At 41.9% G+C, this 16416-nt stretch overlaps 1 protein-coding gene across 3 annotated transcripts in view; it reads left to right on the top strand.

Annotated features, from left to right (window-relative positions):
- The window catches only part of ELMO1 (engulfment and cell motility 1), a 303889-nt gene that overhangs the window by 220342 nt on the left and 67131 nt on the right, over window positions 1-16416 (top strand). Inside the window, exon 1 of one of the 3 annotated variants that reach the window (XM_058803537.1) lies at window positions 2270-2456. The exons of the other annotated variants lie outside the window; for them this stretch is intronic. The gene's annotated coding sequence lies outside the window, so the exon portion shown is untranslated. Of the gene's footprint in view, window positions 1-2269; window positions 2457-16416 lie in introns of those variants that run through there. 3 annotated transcript variants of the gene reach the window in all.

Below are 16416 nucleotides of genomic sequence, written 5' to 3'. Positions count from 1 at the left end.
TATGGGTGGGAGAGGGATGGAATGGGACAGACTGCTTTATTCCGCAGCAAGTTCTGTCAGTGAATCTAGGCTTTTTAATTAGTCCTCATTCCCTTAAAATGTACAGTGAATTTCTTTCCACTTATTCATAAGTTGAATATTTCAGAACTGAAAGAATGACCTCAAAAGCTCGCCAGCTCAGAGTAATCCTTATGGTGATGGTGCTGCTCCAAAGGCAAATGAAAAGCCACAAGTACAGCATTGCCAGGAGTGAACCTTTATGGCATCCTCAGCCATTACAAATACAGTTCTCTCAGAAGCCCTTTTCTATGTCAAGAATTGTAACTGAGTCACAGATGCCCTGAAAAGCCAAATCTCTGGAGTAGCCTTCTCTTATGGCCTTGCTCTTGAGGCTTGGAAGACCTTCCTGGAGTCTAGATTAGACTCAGGTCGAAGATATTTAACAGGGAGTGGCATTTGTTGTACATGGAGATTAATCTACCTTTATTTACCATGGCACATGAAGTGGAATGCTGTTATTGGTGCAATATAGAAATATTGAGGGTTTTTTAAGAAGGGCTTTAATTTTTTTAATCTTTTGGTCAAACAAATAGTGGTAAGGGTTCCTGAAAAAGGAATGTATCCTCATTTTTTTCCATCTAAAATTCTTAATACCATAATAATAGTATGTCAGTGCCTCATGGTTTGTCTGAAGCTGTCTTTTTAATATAAATGCATGAACTTGATTTTTCTCCTCATTTTGCAGTTTCAGTAACAGAAAGGAAAGGATGAATTGAATGAACCGTAACTGCCATACGGTTCCTTTGCTTACTGCATTGGTGGCTTAGGAATCTTTTCTTTCTCTCCAGTGTTGCTTCCTTTCTTCTAATGATCTCTCCTTCCTTATATTGTCAGAGGTCAGGACAGAGTTTTTGTGAACCCTTGGGCATAAAGATATCTTAGTGGTGGATTTCATCACCTGAACAGGACAGGAAATACCCAGTGTAGAGTTAATTGTGTGAAGATTCAGGTCACTGTCTGTGGGTGCCAGATGCATTTTTGGAGGTTTCCTAAAAGCTGTCTCAGATTTTCGCCTTGTTTTGGAGAGGTACAATATATGGTGCTGGAAAGCAAAATACAATACTTTGGCAGTAGTCCTGTCTTCTGCTGGTCAGTTACTTAAACTTGAAATGTGACTAAGGTGTACTATTTGTTGGAGCAAGTCCAAAAGAGGGAAGATCATCAGGAGGCTGGAGCACCTCTCCTGTGAAAACAGGCTCGAGAGAGTTGTGGTTGTTCAGCCAGGAGAAGGGATGGCTCCAGGAAGACCTTAGAGCACTTTCCTCAGCTGGAAAGGGACTTGTTACAAGGGCATGGGGTGACAGGACAAGGCATAATGTCCTTAAAGCTAAAGGGAATTTGTTTAGATTAGTTATTAGGAAGAAATTCTTTACTGTGAGAGTAATGAGGCTCTGGAACAGATGGACAGATGGATGCACCATCTCTGGCAGTGTTCAAGGCCAGGCTGGATGGAACTTCAAGCAGCCAGCACTCATAAAAGCTACCCCTGCCCATTGCAGGGGGGTTGGAACTAGGTGATGGATCTTTTAGCCTATGATTGTGTGATTTGGGCACACAGAGAGTGCACCTCCTTAGCATGCATACAAGTGAGTACTGGTGGGGTGTGTGCACCCACATACGTGTGTCCTGACGTGTTTGCACAGGGAGAAAGTCACCGTGTACACGGCTCTGTCTGCGTGTACTTTCCCAGCATGTCTGAAAAGAGAGAGCAAACTCACAATCAAATAAGCAGCGCGAGCAAAGGGAGAAAAGATGAGATTGCGGTTGATTATGAGCCTGGCAGCAGATGTGCTACACAAATCCAGCCCGCTGCATCCAGGCTGTTTCCATGGCGATGGAGCGAGTAATTGTGGAGCTCCGGCGCGCTCCCCCGCGGCCCCCGCCAAGGTGGACGCGGATGCCGGGGTCCCCATCCGCGCTTCCTCCGGGTGAGCGCCGGGCTCTGAGGCGAAACGAGCGGGCGGCGCGGGGGGAGCCCCGGAGACGGGGATCTCTGCTCCGCTCATCCCCGCCGTGCGATGGCAGGATGCGAGGGAAGCGGCGCTCTTCCTCGGAAATGGGCTCTCCCGAGATGCTAAATAAGCGGGCAGGAGTTTCCCTGCCGCGGGAGTGGGCTGCCATTGGCTGCCGCCGCCCGCCCGTGCCAATGGGAGCCCGCCGGGCGCCCGGCACATAAGCGGAGCTGGGCGCGGGCAGCGGAGCGCGGCCGCGGGGCAGCGCCGGTCCGAGCCCGCCCGCCGCCCATGGCCGCGCCCGGAGCGCGCCCCCGCCGCGGAGCGCCCGCCGCTGCCCGCCGTGCGCACGGAGCCGCCCGCCGCGGGCTGCATTAAGTCATCCGCTCGCTGCCGTGTGGGAGGTGAATTTGTCATCGGCAACGATGGAGCTACGAGATCTCTGTAAGTAAAGCCGTGTACTTTATGCTGCTGTTTCAGCCCGGGCGCGGAGCGATTGGTGGTGTCGAGGGATGGCAAAAAGCGAATTGGTGGCAACTGTATATACACCGAGGGATTCCTCGGTTTTGTGTCTTGTGTAGCGAGATGCGTTCTTCCGAATGGTCTCGGGCATCGGACAAACTAGTTAGCTGTTTGCATTGCCTTGGGTGGTTTTTTTAGCCTAATTGAGGTTAGTCTGTGGAAGGATGCTGTGTTCTTCGGGGTATTTCAGATCACCCCTGTGTCTGAAAAGGGAAAGCAAACCACATGGAGCAGAATGTTGCAGGCACAAAAGTCTGAGGTGCCCACATGAAGTCACCAGTATTTCTGGTGTCAGTATAATAATAACAGGTATGTTATTACGGTGATTTGTCAAATGCCAGTTCAGACCCTGAGCCAAGAAAACACGAGTTGCTCATCATTCATCACTGTGTTCAGCATAAAAATGTCATTGCTTTTCCTGCCCCTCCTGTACCTTTTCTCTTTTTCTCAAATTGGTTTATTCTTCTTTGAAGGCTTTTTAAACTACATTTAATTCAAAAGCTTTCCTATTTGTTTATGAAACCTGTGAGTACATGAAAAGTGTGAAGAGTTTCCTTTTTCACCATTGTGGGGCATGTGTTAGAAGTTGATTTCTTTGCCTCTTGGGACTCTGCTTTTGATTCTGTAAAGCAGAAACAGTATATTTAGAAAGAGGAGGGAAGTGTGTGTGCAAATCTGTCCCTCTGCAGCCCTCTGGGGTTACTTACACCAGCCATGAATTTGGCTCAGCGTTGTTCATGTTTTATCGTGACAGGGAGCTTTGCTGCATGAAGCTCATGGTTGTCTCTGCTTAACCCTCTCAGAGACTGTAGTCATCTGGTTTGTGAAAATACATAGGAGAAATGGCAGACATCGGGAAAAAATATTTAGGAAAAAAAACTTTTTGTTTTTTCACTCTGTTCCTGAGCTTGTCAAGTGTACCGGGTATTTTATAGTAACCCAAACTAGGTGCAAACATTGTATGAAGCTGGCTGCATTTTAGGGATCCATTTTTGGTGTCTTGTGTTCATTTTAGAACTTAACACACAGCTTCATTTCCCAGCATTAGGAACTGCTGAGGAGTCACATTGCTGCCTGGGAATCTCAGGCTGAGGGTGTAAATTTCCTTAGATTTGGTTTAACTGGTCAGCTTTGCTTTTGCCCTGCAAGTTGTGGCAGGAAGGTGTGTACATAGAGCTTATCCCTCCAGTTAAAGGACACAGCATTGCCTCAGAGTTGATGCCAAAACAGAATGTGTCTGTGTTTTGAAGAGCTACTGGATCAATATAATTTTTTTTAAAATACAGAACACAGAATTCAGTGCATCAATACAGGGAGACTGTCTATTGGTGTGTGTAATACTACTCCTCTGTGTAGTTTTGAGTGTTTAACTTGCTGTATAACAAATTCAGGAGGGACCCCTTATTAAGCTTGACTTATTGCTTTTTCTGAAGACGCAGATATAAGTCACTCTTCCCTGTATTTCCCAGGGGTGTTTGGGTCACCTTTTATTGAAATGATGGCCCCAGGCATCCTATGGCACTGGGCTTAGAAAAAAATGCATTTTTCTAAGGTATGCAAGAAAGAGATAACTGTTAGCTATTATTGCAATTCTTATTTTTGTTCGGCAGCGATGAAAGTACCAAGAATGAATAATTTTTTTTCAATGAGGAAGGTATTTTGTTGCTATGTCACCCTCCCCAGGGTCTTGTATCATTCATTTGTATTTACTTAGCCCTGGTGTAGCTGAAAATCCCATTGCGTACGGCAAAGAGATGTGTCTAGGCAAAGAGATGTGCCCACTCCCCATCTTGAAGGTGGATGCTTTGATCTAGGCTAAGATATTCCACAAAAATCTGTGAGAAAGCTTGGACCCTTGCACACCTGGGCATGGGTTGTTCCTGGCTGATCATTTAACACCTTTGGGATGCATCAAAATGAAGCTTAATTGCACCTTTGAGGGTTTTTTGTTCCATACCTTCTGCCTTCTGTTTTATTTTATGATTACTGATGTGAAAGCGTAGGAGAACATTGTCTTTTAAGGTGACTGCAACTCTTAAGATGATATTTTAATTCTTGTTAGCACTCCAGGGATGTAGTTCAAACAACATAAACCTCTCAAGTTTAGTCACCAGTGTTAGGCAAACACTGCCTGTGATGGAGTTCCTCTCTCTCCCATAACCTTGTTTGAAGGGATTTTTTCGCTTGTCTATCCCTGTGCATTAGCAGATAAAAGGAGGGGGCTGGGGAGGGAGGGAGACAGAGACACAGCCTATAACTGCTAAGCACTGGATCAGTCTGTCTGAGGGCTTCCAACCCCAGTGATGCCTGAGGTGGAAAAACTCGTGTTGCAGTCCAAGCCGTGCTTGCATTGGATTTTTGATCTGATGGTGCAGAGAACTGTTGCTCGTCGTTAGTGCTTGGGGATGATCTACGTGGGAGAGGCATTTCAGATTCCCAGGCTATAAGAGTTCCAGCAACAGAGGAGTGAGTAGGCTTCAGTGAGAGCTGTGGCATGCTGGCAGCAGTTGGGAGGATGCAGAAGCTGAAAAAAAAAATGCTATCTTGGGGTAGCTTTAATTGGTTGCATTGGAAAACACTTGGTTTGATGGGCTCATATGTCTTCTAAAATGCTTGGTGCCAGACCAAATTGGCATAGCTCCATTGACTTACACGAGATGCCACCAGGCATTGATCTGATCTTCAGTCTTATGCTTATATTTTTCTTGGAACAGTGAGATTTTCACAAAGGCAGCAGGTTATTTTTTTTTTCTTTCTATTTGCCTCAATGATGGTAAATTGAAAACTGAAATGGAAGAGGCATCCCAGAGGCTTTGTTTTGTTTCTATGGGCTTTAAGCTTAATGGGTTATCTTTTATCTGCTTGTAGAGCTTTATACCCATATGTCAAGCTATACTGGAAGCATAGAGCAGAAATTCTGGTTTGAGCTTTCTGTGTGTTGAGAGATATTCAATTTGAATATTTCATTATTTTCCTGGATCTTAACTCTCCTTCAGTTACAAAAACTCTGGTGGTCATTCGTGTTCTAGGTAAACAGGTGCTGAAGCCACCAGTCTTCAGTTTTGCCTCAGTTGCATATGGTTTTCACCCCATTGTTCAAGTGAGTTGGCACAAATTTTTACACACGGGTGTAAAAAAGGTGGCTCGCTATGTTCACCTCCAAAATGAACAGAAGACAGTTGTAACTCCAAGTAACCACACAAATATCCACAGTTCTTTATTTTTGTGTCTGAAAAAAAAAACTCCCACTTTTTTAGGAGAAAAGCCTTCTCCATGCTAAGCCTTGGTTTACATGGAACATCATGCCATGGAAAACTCGCTCCTTGTTCAGTGCATACACACTCACATCTCCAATGGCACATGCACACAACAAAGCAAGACCAAGCACAGAATAAAAATGGAACAGCAGTAAAACATAGACTTGTGAATTGTGAAAAGCCCATTGATTTGCTTGACACCCATTTTGTTCAACATTGTGCAGTGCTAATCTGAAAATTCCTGTGCGTCACGAAAACTTTTCAGAACAATAAGAACTGTCAATTCCAGCAGATTTTACAGACCTGTCATTATCCTTCTTGTCTTGAAGCACTAAGTGGCATATAGAGGGATTTTTGGCAGGAGTTCAGGACTACTCTCATGAAGAGGAGTCGTGTGCCACTACCTCATGGATATTGTCATTTGAAGCTAGAGTTCAGCCTAGCACAGGCTCCTGGAAGCATGTCTTTCCCCATCCAAGTGTGCTGCTCTTATGGATCTCACTTACTATGTCTCTTCAAAAACCAGCTAAAAACCACTGCTTTTTACTGTTCTCAGATGCAAAAATGTGAAAGGAAAAAACTGTACATTCCCTCTATATTTTGACTTGATATCTTCCAGAAAACTAGAACACTTTCATGAAATCATACCCCCCCTTCACCTGCTGCTTCTTCAGAAAAGAAAAGTGAGGACAGCAGCGCTGATGGCCACAAGCAGAAGTTTTTATTAACTCCCTTTTTCTTGAGATTGTATTGCTGGTACTTCCTTCTCTTGGAGTATCTGTTAAGAAAATGCTCACACACCCCACATTCCCCATCATTAGGAACTACAGTCCCCCTTAGACACATGCCTCTGTGAGGAGAAGCATAATGAAGGGAAGAAACATTGACTTTGTGTCAGAGAGATTAAATTTTAAGTTCTTTATCAGAGGCCATGTAACTTGAAAGTGTTTTGTCTTCCATACTTACACTTTCCAGTGTAGCATCATCTGCATACATATCTCACCCAAATTAAATAAAGTTTCAGTACAGTCAGGGTCATGACAGTCACTCTGAATATGAAAATATTCATTCATTATTTATCCTTGGTTTTGGTAACTTGCAGAATCCATACATGTTACAATAAGCCAGCAGCATTTTTAAAAGTCTGAAGAGCATAGATCCATTTTTTGTGGACTTTACAAAATTCTAGCAGGTTTTGCTACCTAGGAATTAAGTGGTTTCAAAAAAGCATGTGAAAATGAGACGTCAGAAGACATGCATGACCTTCATTTAAACTAGAACTTTGATTAGCTCAATCTTGGGTGTTTTAAACTCCTCTGTAATGCACAAAAGCAATCTTGTAATGGGGTGAAAAAGGAGATCTTCTTATTAATGCTAACCCACTGTCAAATTAATACATCAAATAGTATGCTCTTATCCTGAATCACTGGACTGGTTTTATCAGAGCTTTTGATGTGGCAAAGAAAGTGCTTGTTCCATAGTTACAAACCCAACTCTCTCAGTCTTCCCTTCTCTTTGAACTTCAGTTTTCTTAAGACTTGGAATATCGTGATACAGAGAGCAGCATTCAAAACTAGGTATTTCAAGACTCACATCCAGAGGCATATTAGAAGCCACACAAAGGGATTTTCTGTAAGTGTGGTTTTCAAATATAGGTAACCTTCTGGCTTGACCTCTGGATCCACTCCCAGTCTGCATTTCAGGAAAAAGAATCTACCCACATACAGTTATCTCCAGCAAGATCAAAGCTGTCATTGTATTCTGACACCTGTGAGAAAGAAATGGAAATATTTTAAAAAGTGGGGGAAATTGTGAAAAGATTTGAATGAGTTCACATTTCTGAAAGACATGAACCCACGGATCCTGGAAGTGAAAGGAAGACTTTCAGGATAGCTGCAGAATGTTTCTTTATTTGTTAGCTTCACCAAGTTAATTAAACAGATTTGAAAACATAAACAAAAATAGATTTTCTAGATCCCTACAAATATAGCTCGGCAAGTGTTTTGCCATGAAAGTCAATAAGGTTCTAACTTTAGACTGGGGTTTCTGTTTGATGCCTAACAGAAGCCACTGCAAAGGATGGTGTTATTCCATTCTACTTTTGCAGCCCCTTGTCATCCCAGGCTCCCGGCTGGGTAATAATTAGAATTGACTCCATGCTTCTCAGAAGTCTGATGAATCACTTTATTATTCTATACTTATTAAGAAACCCATTGCCCTTACAGACACTCACGATACAGGTGGACCCAACTGGTCCTTCCATCCAAACACCATCACCACTGGCCAAACAAGAAACCACCTTTGGTAAACAAATCTCCATAACACATTCCACGTGTTCAACAGCTGCAGCAAGTGAAGATAAGAATTGTTTCTCATTCTTTTCTCACAGCCTTCCCCAGGACAATGCCTGGGAAAGTTGTGCCTGTTGCTTTCTGTGGCCAGAGATCTGCTGCCACAGCCCCTCTTCCAGGTGTGGTGTGTTTCCCAGTTTCCACCCTTTTTCTGGCAAAGGTGTAAGTTGTCATAGATTTATCCCAGCTCTGGCAGACCTCCTGAAGGACTGGCAAGAAGGTATCTGCAGATTGAGAAATACAGCTCTGTTTGTATTGTCTTCTTGTATTTCCTACTGTCCTGCATGAAAGCACCAGAAGGAGAGTTTGTCCTTCCTCCATGTGGATGGATCATCAGCAAAAGGTGCAGCAGAGTCAAGGTGTGCCTTTTGCTGCACTGCTCCCTTGCCTCAGCACAAGCAGCCTTAGCAGAGCCCTTGGCTTTCAGCCAGGTGGGATGTGCCAGAAGGTGCTGGAGCTAAAGCTTCGAGTGCCCTGCAAGGGAAGCGTGTCCCTGTTTTTGGCAGCACCACAAGGTTATCATTTCCCCATCAGATAATTAAGCATGGTGCTGAGGAGCCTCCCTGATGTGAGACTCCTGGTTGTCTGTTCAAGCTCTCAGGGTCATGCTTAGGAGTAGCTACAGCTGCCAAGAGATACAGAATGTCTGTGAAACCTCTCACTTTTTCAGGACCAGTTGCTTTGGTGCATGGAGTAGTAAATAAGCAAAGGCTTGAGTTAGGAACACCTCTGATGTTCTGTAACAGCACTGAGGAGCTGGGTTATATTTATATGTTAATAGTTGGTCTTGAATTTTTCTGCCTTTAAATGCTACTATAACCCAGTTTAATATTTAATAGAAGAGTGGAAAGTCTATTCACAGCAGTTTCACAAGCAAATTCCTTTGTTCCCACTTCCCAACTTACCTTTTAAAATCCCCTATTCAAATTACTCCTCTATCTCAAACAGCAACACGGTGTTTTGCCATTATGCTTAGAATGTCATAAGTTTCATTTTCAATGGCAAGTGAAATTATGCTCATTTTCGTTGGTACTGAAAAGGTACAAGTGAGTCTTAAAATAAGTTCTGGTTTTTCATGCATGAAATTATGTATCAGTTCACCTCTGCATGCAGGATTTCCATCATTGTACAGTCATGGGCATCTACTCCAGAAAGAACTTTGCACCAATCCCAATAACAGTTTTTGTTGCTAAAGGTTCTAGCCCAGTGAATTTCAAGGCCTTGAATTTGTATTACAAATTTAAGGTATAAGCAAGAAACTTTGACTAAGAATGTCTCTGGTGGAGTAAATATCAAGCGTTTCAGGTATACAGTTCTGACCATAAATGTTTATCATTGACCTGGTAAGATAAACAATTGCTAGATTGTGTTCCTTTTTAGGTTTTTAAAGGACTTTCTGTCAGTTTTCAACAAAGGATAAAAGAGACACCTTTCTAATTTTGTTAGATGTTATTGGGTACTTGTAATTGAATGAAATTTAAGATTTTTTCAGCTGGAGAGATGAAAGACAGATTCATGATGTGAAAAGTATAGGAAAGTCCCCCAGCTAATTCTGTGACTTTCAACTTAAGCACCAGAGCTCAGTTGCTGATTGTCCCAGAAGTTTGCCTGAACTATGATTTAAAGATTTTATTGCACCAAAATCCCAGAGGTTATTGCAGTTTGCAGCAGATAATCACAGTGTGTGGTTCTTGTGATTGTGAAGAAATGTGCACATTTCATCATGATCTCCTGCACAGGCAGACACCTGGGCCCGAATCCAGATCCTTTCAGATCACGCCCTCAATCTGGTGTTCTCATCACTGCCTCTGCATCATTGCTGCTGGCAAACCATTTAACCTAGCAAGGGTATTGTCCATCCCTGATGCCACAGCCTGTTTGTAGCACCTACATGTTGCCAGTGCCACAGAGCACCTGTAAAAAAGTGAATACGGCAGGTTATGGGTCACTTTTGGGGCAGAGCACAGTGGTTCTGCCTCACAATTCCGGTCCCCTCAGCATTATCCATCACTTACATGATCATGGTCAGGGTGCAAACTCAGGAGCTGCTTAAAAAGAGCACCAGTCCAGAAAGCAAAACCTTGGCTGTGTTGAAACAAGTGCTAGAAGTCGCTTTTTTTTTAGGCTGGTCCCCAGAATTAAGGGGTTGAATTCCTCCTGGCCTGAAATGGTCAAATTGTACCATGAAGTCAGTCAAAAGGCATCTCCTCCTAAAGAAAATGAAAGATGTCAGAGAGCTCTGTGTGAGTCAGTCGCAAAACAAGTAACAATTTTGATTGCTGATATACAAAAAAGACTGTTCCACCAGGGATAACAGCTTGTTACTTGCTTTGCTCTCAGGATGCAAGGGAGAAAGGAAGAGAAAGTGCGTACTTGTAGCCAAGTTGGCTGCTACAGTCCAGCAGCTCAGTCAATCAAATTGTTTCATCCTTCCAAGTCACTCTGTAATGTCACTGATTTATCTTGCTGCCATGCAATTGTGCCCTGTTGATAATTCCAGTTTTGTCAAGAGATGACAGAGATTTTGCAGAAAACCTGCAAGCTACTCTTACCAAACAGTAGGAGAGCAAAGTAAGATTTCCTCCTTTTCATTGATGCCTGTAAATAGTCCATGCTAACCTTAACAGCCTTGGAGAGGTAGGGAACTTTTTTTAGAAAAAGAATCCATTATTTTTAAAACTACATTGACTCAGCAGAAGTAGATGTGTGTGTTTTAGATCATGATAGGTTGACAATCAAGCCCTGCTGTGAATGCTTAGCTCTTCAATTCTGACTGTAATGTTTTACTTTTTTTTAACTCTGCAGTGAGTGTATTGGCACAAATCTTGATATTATGGCCAGAAAGGATACTGCTTAGTTACTCTATATATTTAAAAAGAAAGGTTTTCTTTACAGTTTTTACAATTCAGTTCTCTGTTTCTTTGATTTTTTCCCATGTATGTGAGAGAGGACATAATTAACCAAAGCACATTTAATTTATGTCTAAGAATGGGTTGCTTAATAAGAATTTTTTGAGCTCCCTATTGTGCCAAGCAGAATTAGTCTCAGGAGCCATTATATGGACTTCAGTGGTATTACTCCAATATGCAAGTGCTATCCAAGAATTATTTGAGCTACTTTGAAAAGTGTTAGAGATTTCTTAGGAAAGCTGAGTCCTTTGGTCTTGCAGACAGGAGGGTTTTCTCAATATGATATTAGTATGCATGCATCCAATTAGAAATTAATGGGAAATCCAGATTTATGTAGTAGGAGGAGATGACTGGGATGCTTACCATTACTGATGCAAAAAGAAAAATGGTTGTCTCTGTGTGTATAGGTGTTATAAATAATTGGGGAATGCATCACCTTTTTGTTAGCTCTGTAGTCCTACAAGACTTTTTACTAATACAACTCATAGGATCTTCACTGGAAATGTAAATTTGTGCAGAAGATGAAGCTCAGGTATTTCCAGGTTAGTTTTAATTTTTCATGTGATTCTAGGTAGATTTAAAAGGCAGAAAAGAGCATATGCCATACTGACAAATGTATAAGTGAAACAAGGCTGTAAAACAATATAAAGATTTTAGCTATTAATCAAGTTATTTTCCTGCTGTTATCAATCTTGACAATTCTGAAAATATCATAGAGAAGTATGAATTTGAAAATAAAGAAAAATAGCAGATTTCCACTATTTTATGCATATTTTGGTGTTTGATAGAAAGGAATATTAAACTTTGTGTGTTTGACAGCAGCATTTGATCAGCTGAGATTCTGTCTGTTCTGCTTTTAATCCTGTGGTATTTCAGGATCTTTAACCACCAATTTCTAAAGATGATAATCCAACCCCCTGCAGTCAGTTGTGTTGCTCTCATCAAGAGCCACGCTGGAATTACTGGTCTTTCAATAGAAACTGGCTTAACCTAGCAGATGGTTAGATTTTGTTGAATTTTCTTTTAAAAGAGTTTGGCTAGTCTATTAGTTGGTTTCAGTGTAATGCTTGGATGTCATTCTTTTATTTGGGTCTTTTAAGGGTGGCCTTACTTCAGTGATGATGAAAATCATCCCTGCTTAGAAACCTTACCTCTGGCAAAGTTTCAGTTAGCATCATGAAAAAGAGCTTTGCTCTAGAGGTTGTTCACTTTTTCTTACTGATCTGGCAGTCCACTGTCTCCCCCAGGGCTTTGCTTTAATATGGCTTGTCTTGCCACAGGGTAAATAGGAGAGGACATCTCATGATAACCACCAAAATTTCATGCAAATATCAGCATGACCTGGCTACAGCACCTCCAGTGCAGATATCCCACTCTAAATGTCTAGATTGCTCTTAGGAGAACAAGGAGGGGAGCCAATTCTCAGGCATGTTTCTCTGCAGCCTCTTTCTCATCCAGAAGCTGCTAATGAGCCTTCAGAATTAGGTATCTCTCTTTTAAAACATAAAATCATAGCACTTTATATTCCTTTCTAGTTTATTTTAGAAAATCAGTCCTAAGATAGAGGACTTGAGGAGTAAAAGTACCAGGATGATGCTATAAAGCTTGTGGTCCTGTTTGCAGTAGTGCAAGTATCAGGAGTCAGGCTGAGATGTTTATAGATGATATCTAGTAGCTTTCCATTGACATCAGGAGACATCAGATTTGCTTCAACTTGCAGCTGGAGAGGCATAATAAATTCTCTGTTGGCCAAACTGATCACTTAGAAGCTACACTCCAGGCAGGAGCAAGATGCAGACATACCTGACACTAGAGGGCAAGTTTCCTATTCCATATAGGCTAATTTAATGCATCTCTTCTGGAAATCTGCAGTATACTCACTTAAAACTAGGAAAGCTGGTAAAAGGACTTATCTCTAAAACTCTGGAAAAGCGAAGTCAAGTTGCTCTGAGTTTTACCAGAGCAGAATAACAGCCAGAAAGTACTCAGCAAAATCCAAGGGAGGAGAGCAGGGTGCAGGTCCTTGCAGCCTTTGAGGGCAGAGAAGAGTGAAAACTGGGGAAAGGCAGAACAGTAAGCCAAGATTCATTGGCTTGCTGGCAGTGTGTGTTGTGAAGGGAGGAGAGAACATTCATGCCATATCCAGAGTGGAAACATTAAGTCCAACCTTGAGCAAGAAATTATTATTTGTATTTGGCAGGCATCCTATCTCTGAGAAGTAGGAAAGGAGAAGGCCCTGTCTCATGGTGTGGTTGATGACTACATCAAATGAACACAATCTGCTTCAGTCCCTCTATCCTCCACAGAATTGGTGTACCCCTTTGAATCAAGCAAGGAAATTTCCCTCTTGGTCCTTGGCTTTCTGCCTCTGCCACCCTTGAGCAGCAGCACTGTCCTTACTTAATGGGAAATTGCAGGTGTAAAGTGTACTGAGGATTCAATGCTGTGCTTCAGAGCAGGCAAAAATAGGCTTGAGCCCTTAGAGTTAAGATTTCCCTGCAAACAAGCTGCAATAATGTTTGTAGATGTAAATCTATATTATTAGCCAAGGATGCTTTTGTAGTTAAAATACCACGGTTCTAGTTTCTTACAGGAGATGTGAAATTTCCTTTAACACAAGTGTTTTTGTAGAGAAGCAGGAGTAGCCAACCCTATGTGCTAACCCTGAAACACTATTGTGATAACCCTGAAATTGTTTCTTATGTTCTGTCAACTTATTTCTGGCTCATTGCATCCAAATGAGGGCTGCCTTTCTTCAAAACTCAATTTTACCACTGTTAGAGCCAAATTTGGGTCTGAAAGGGCTAAAGTTTGGGTAAGCATACTATATAACGTGTGAAAATAAATGGTAGGCCATGACTGGGCACTGTCAATGTTTAACCTAGACCAGTGATGCCAGTTGTTTGTTGAGAGCTGTTGGATCAAATAAAAGTTCCAGGTCATGGGTTACTTGGCTGTTACAGGGTTGGAGTGTCTCCAGTGTCTCCTCCTGCTGTGCACATCTCCTTTCTTGGAGCAAGATGCAGGCCTGCTGTGTGATGGGAAGCAGTGCAAGTTGACTTATTGGTGAGGGAGGAATGAGGGAACCCTCAAGGACAGGAGAGGGAGGGAAGAAGAGAGAAGAGGCCATATTGGTTTGGACACCATAGGTAGGTCACCTTCACTTAGGTATCTATTACAGAGGTGTTTTCTACCTTGTTTCTATAAGTGCTGGGATTGGGAAAAGTATTTGAGTAACTTCAGGGTCATTTACATTTTCCAGTGCTTCCATTTACATTGGGATGCTTTAGTTCATCAAAACAGATTAAAAGACAATGTGGAATCTTCACCATGCTGCCCAAAAAACAATCCTCTTACAGAAAGGAAAGTTCAGAAATATAAATAGCTACTAAAAATATGTCCCTGATCTTAAAAAATGCTGAGTCCTAGGATGTTTCTGCTCTTAATGCTTTGTCTTTCCACCCTTTTTTTCTTTTTCTAGCTTGGTAGTGGCAGCCCATACAATTATGAGCTACTGCACAATTTTACACCTAAGGTACACAGTCACATTTAGAATCTGACAGTGTTCTCCTTCTGGAATAGGAACACTGCTTGCAGCCCACAGCTGAAACAATTAGCTTCATTAAGAAAAAAAAATGTTCTCTGGCTTACAGATACATTTTTAGAATTAGTTAAAATGAAGCAAAAGAAAAAAAATTAAAGTAGACAGGTGAACAAGCCTCAGTACTTCAGGTTTAGGGTTTTCAGAATCTTAGGGTTTTGAGGAGATAAATGATTTAAATTAAAAGCTATTGAGAATATATAATAGAAGAAAGGGCTCTGACAACAGCAGATGGAGCAGAATAGAAATTGTGATGTTATTATATGTACCTGCTTACACTTAAAACAGCAGCTGTGAGGAGGAATTTGAACTAAACTCTACGAACATGTATTCTTATAGCTCTTATTAATGGGTTGTTCTGTTTCTCTCCCAGTTTCTCGTGACCCTTTTCTGAGGGTTAAATTAATCCCTTGTGCAGCTCAGCTGAGGATAATGAAGTTGTCCCAGGGTACAAATGTAGCCTTTGGGTTTGACCTACAGAAGGCTGAGCTTCTATTCCTCACTATGTTTTCAGGCAGTTTTATTTATGTTGGATTAATTAAAACCACCCTCTCCATTCCCCAGGCTTATGTGCTCTCCTGTGCAGAATAAAGGAAGTTCCAGAGTCTGACCTCTCTCTGCCCATCCATGTTGATACAGAGACAGTATAAAACTGCTAATGAGGGGATCTTAATGACCCTGATTAAGTTTGTGAGCAAAAAGGCTCATGTTCTGATACAACTGGCATGGGCATGGTTTATGATGTGAGGAACAGTTTGGATTCCTTTTTGGAGTCACAGGCACGGCTCACATTTGGCCAGTAAGGCAGAGCCTTTTTTTCTGTAGGTGAATGTGAGACATTAAACCATATGGTCATCTGGAATCTGATACAGGGCAGGCAGACTGAAATGAATGCCTGTTCTAGTTTCTATATATTATATTTTTAATATGTCTCAAAACAGGTTATTTGTCTTTAATATTCTAAATACATCAGTGTCCATAAATAGTACCAGTTTGGGGTCCAAAACCTGGCTTTTTAATCCAGTGTGAGAGACAGACTGAATCTGGTCCAAATCACTCTATTATTCTGAGAATTTTGACTGAAGTAAATTTCCTCTCTCTTTCTCTCTCTCTCTCTCCTTCCCTCTCTCTCTTTTCTTTTCTGTCTCATTATTCTTTCTGACATGCCAGTGTGCAGATAACACATAGTGGCCAAGTGGAGGCTGGTACTTTGCTGATATGTCAAAATAGACTTGAAGGAGAAAGAGAAATTGCCATCATGAGATCATGGCAAGAAAGTATCTGGTTTCTATGTCACAGTGCCTCAAAAGCTAAGTGGAGCCAGTCAAATCCACCTCTCCCATCTTCTTTTTCTTATCTAGCCCTCTAAATTGTCTGTAAATTGCTGTTGAAGCTTGATTTAAAATAGCCCATGCATAGTAGTTGATACCTTCACAAATCAGGAGACTTGTACATCTGGCTTAGCATGAGTTTTCAGTTCAGTGTTCAGTAGAGCAGAGAGAGAAAGAGTTTTTTGGTCATGGGTAACAGTGGATAGCTTCTGACAACTTGGAAATCTCTAGAGGTATAGGGAGCACCACTGCACTGAAATCTCAGAAATGGTAAGTTTTCCTTGTGGTCATAACCAACCTGTCAACAGCAAAAGGGAATTTACAGATGGTGTTTAACAGATGCCACTGATGTTTCTGATGGCCAGGATGTGTTGGGTGCTACATGTAAGTGTTTGATTACTTGGCTAAGATCTGTCAAGATGGTATTTTCAGA

The sequence above is a fragment of the Ammospiza caudacuta genome, chromosome 1 (assembly GCF_027887145.1).
Source record: "Ammospiza caudacuta isolate bAmmCau1 chromosome 1, bAmmCau1.pri, whole genome shotgun sequence".
Lineage (NCBI taxonomy): Eukaryota > Metazoa > Chordata > Aves > Passeriformes > Passerellidae > Ammospiza > Ammospiza caudacuta.
The sequence above is the reverse complement of the archived record's forward strand: the minus strand, read 5'-3'. Positions and strand labels throughout refer to the sequence as shown.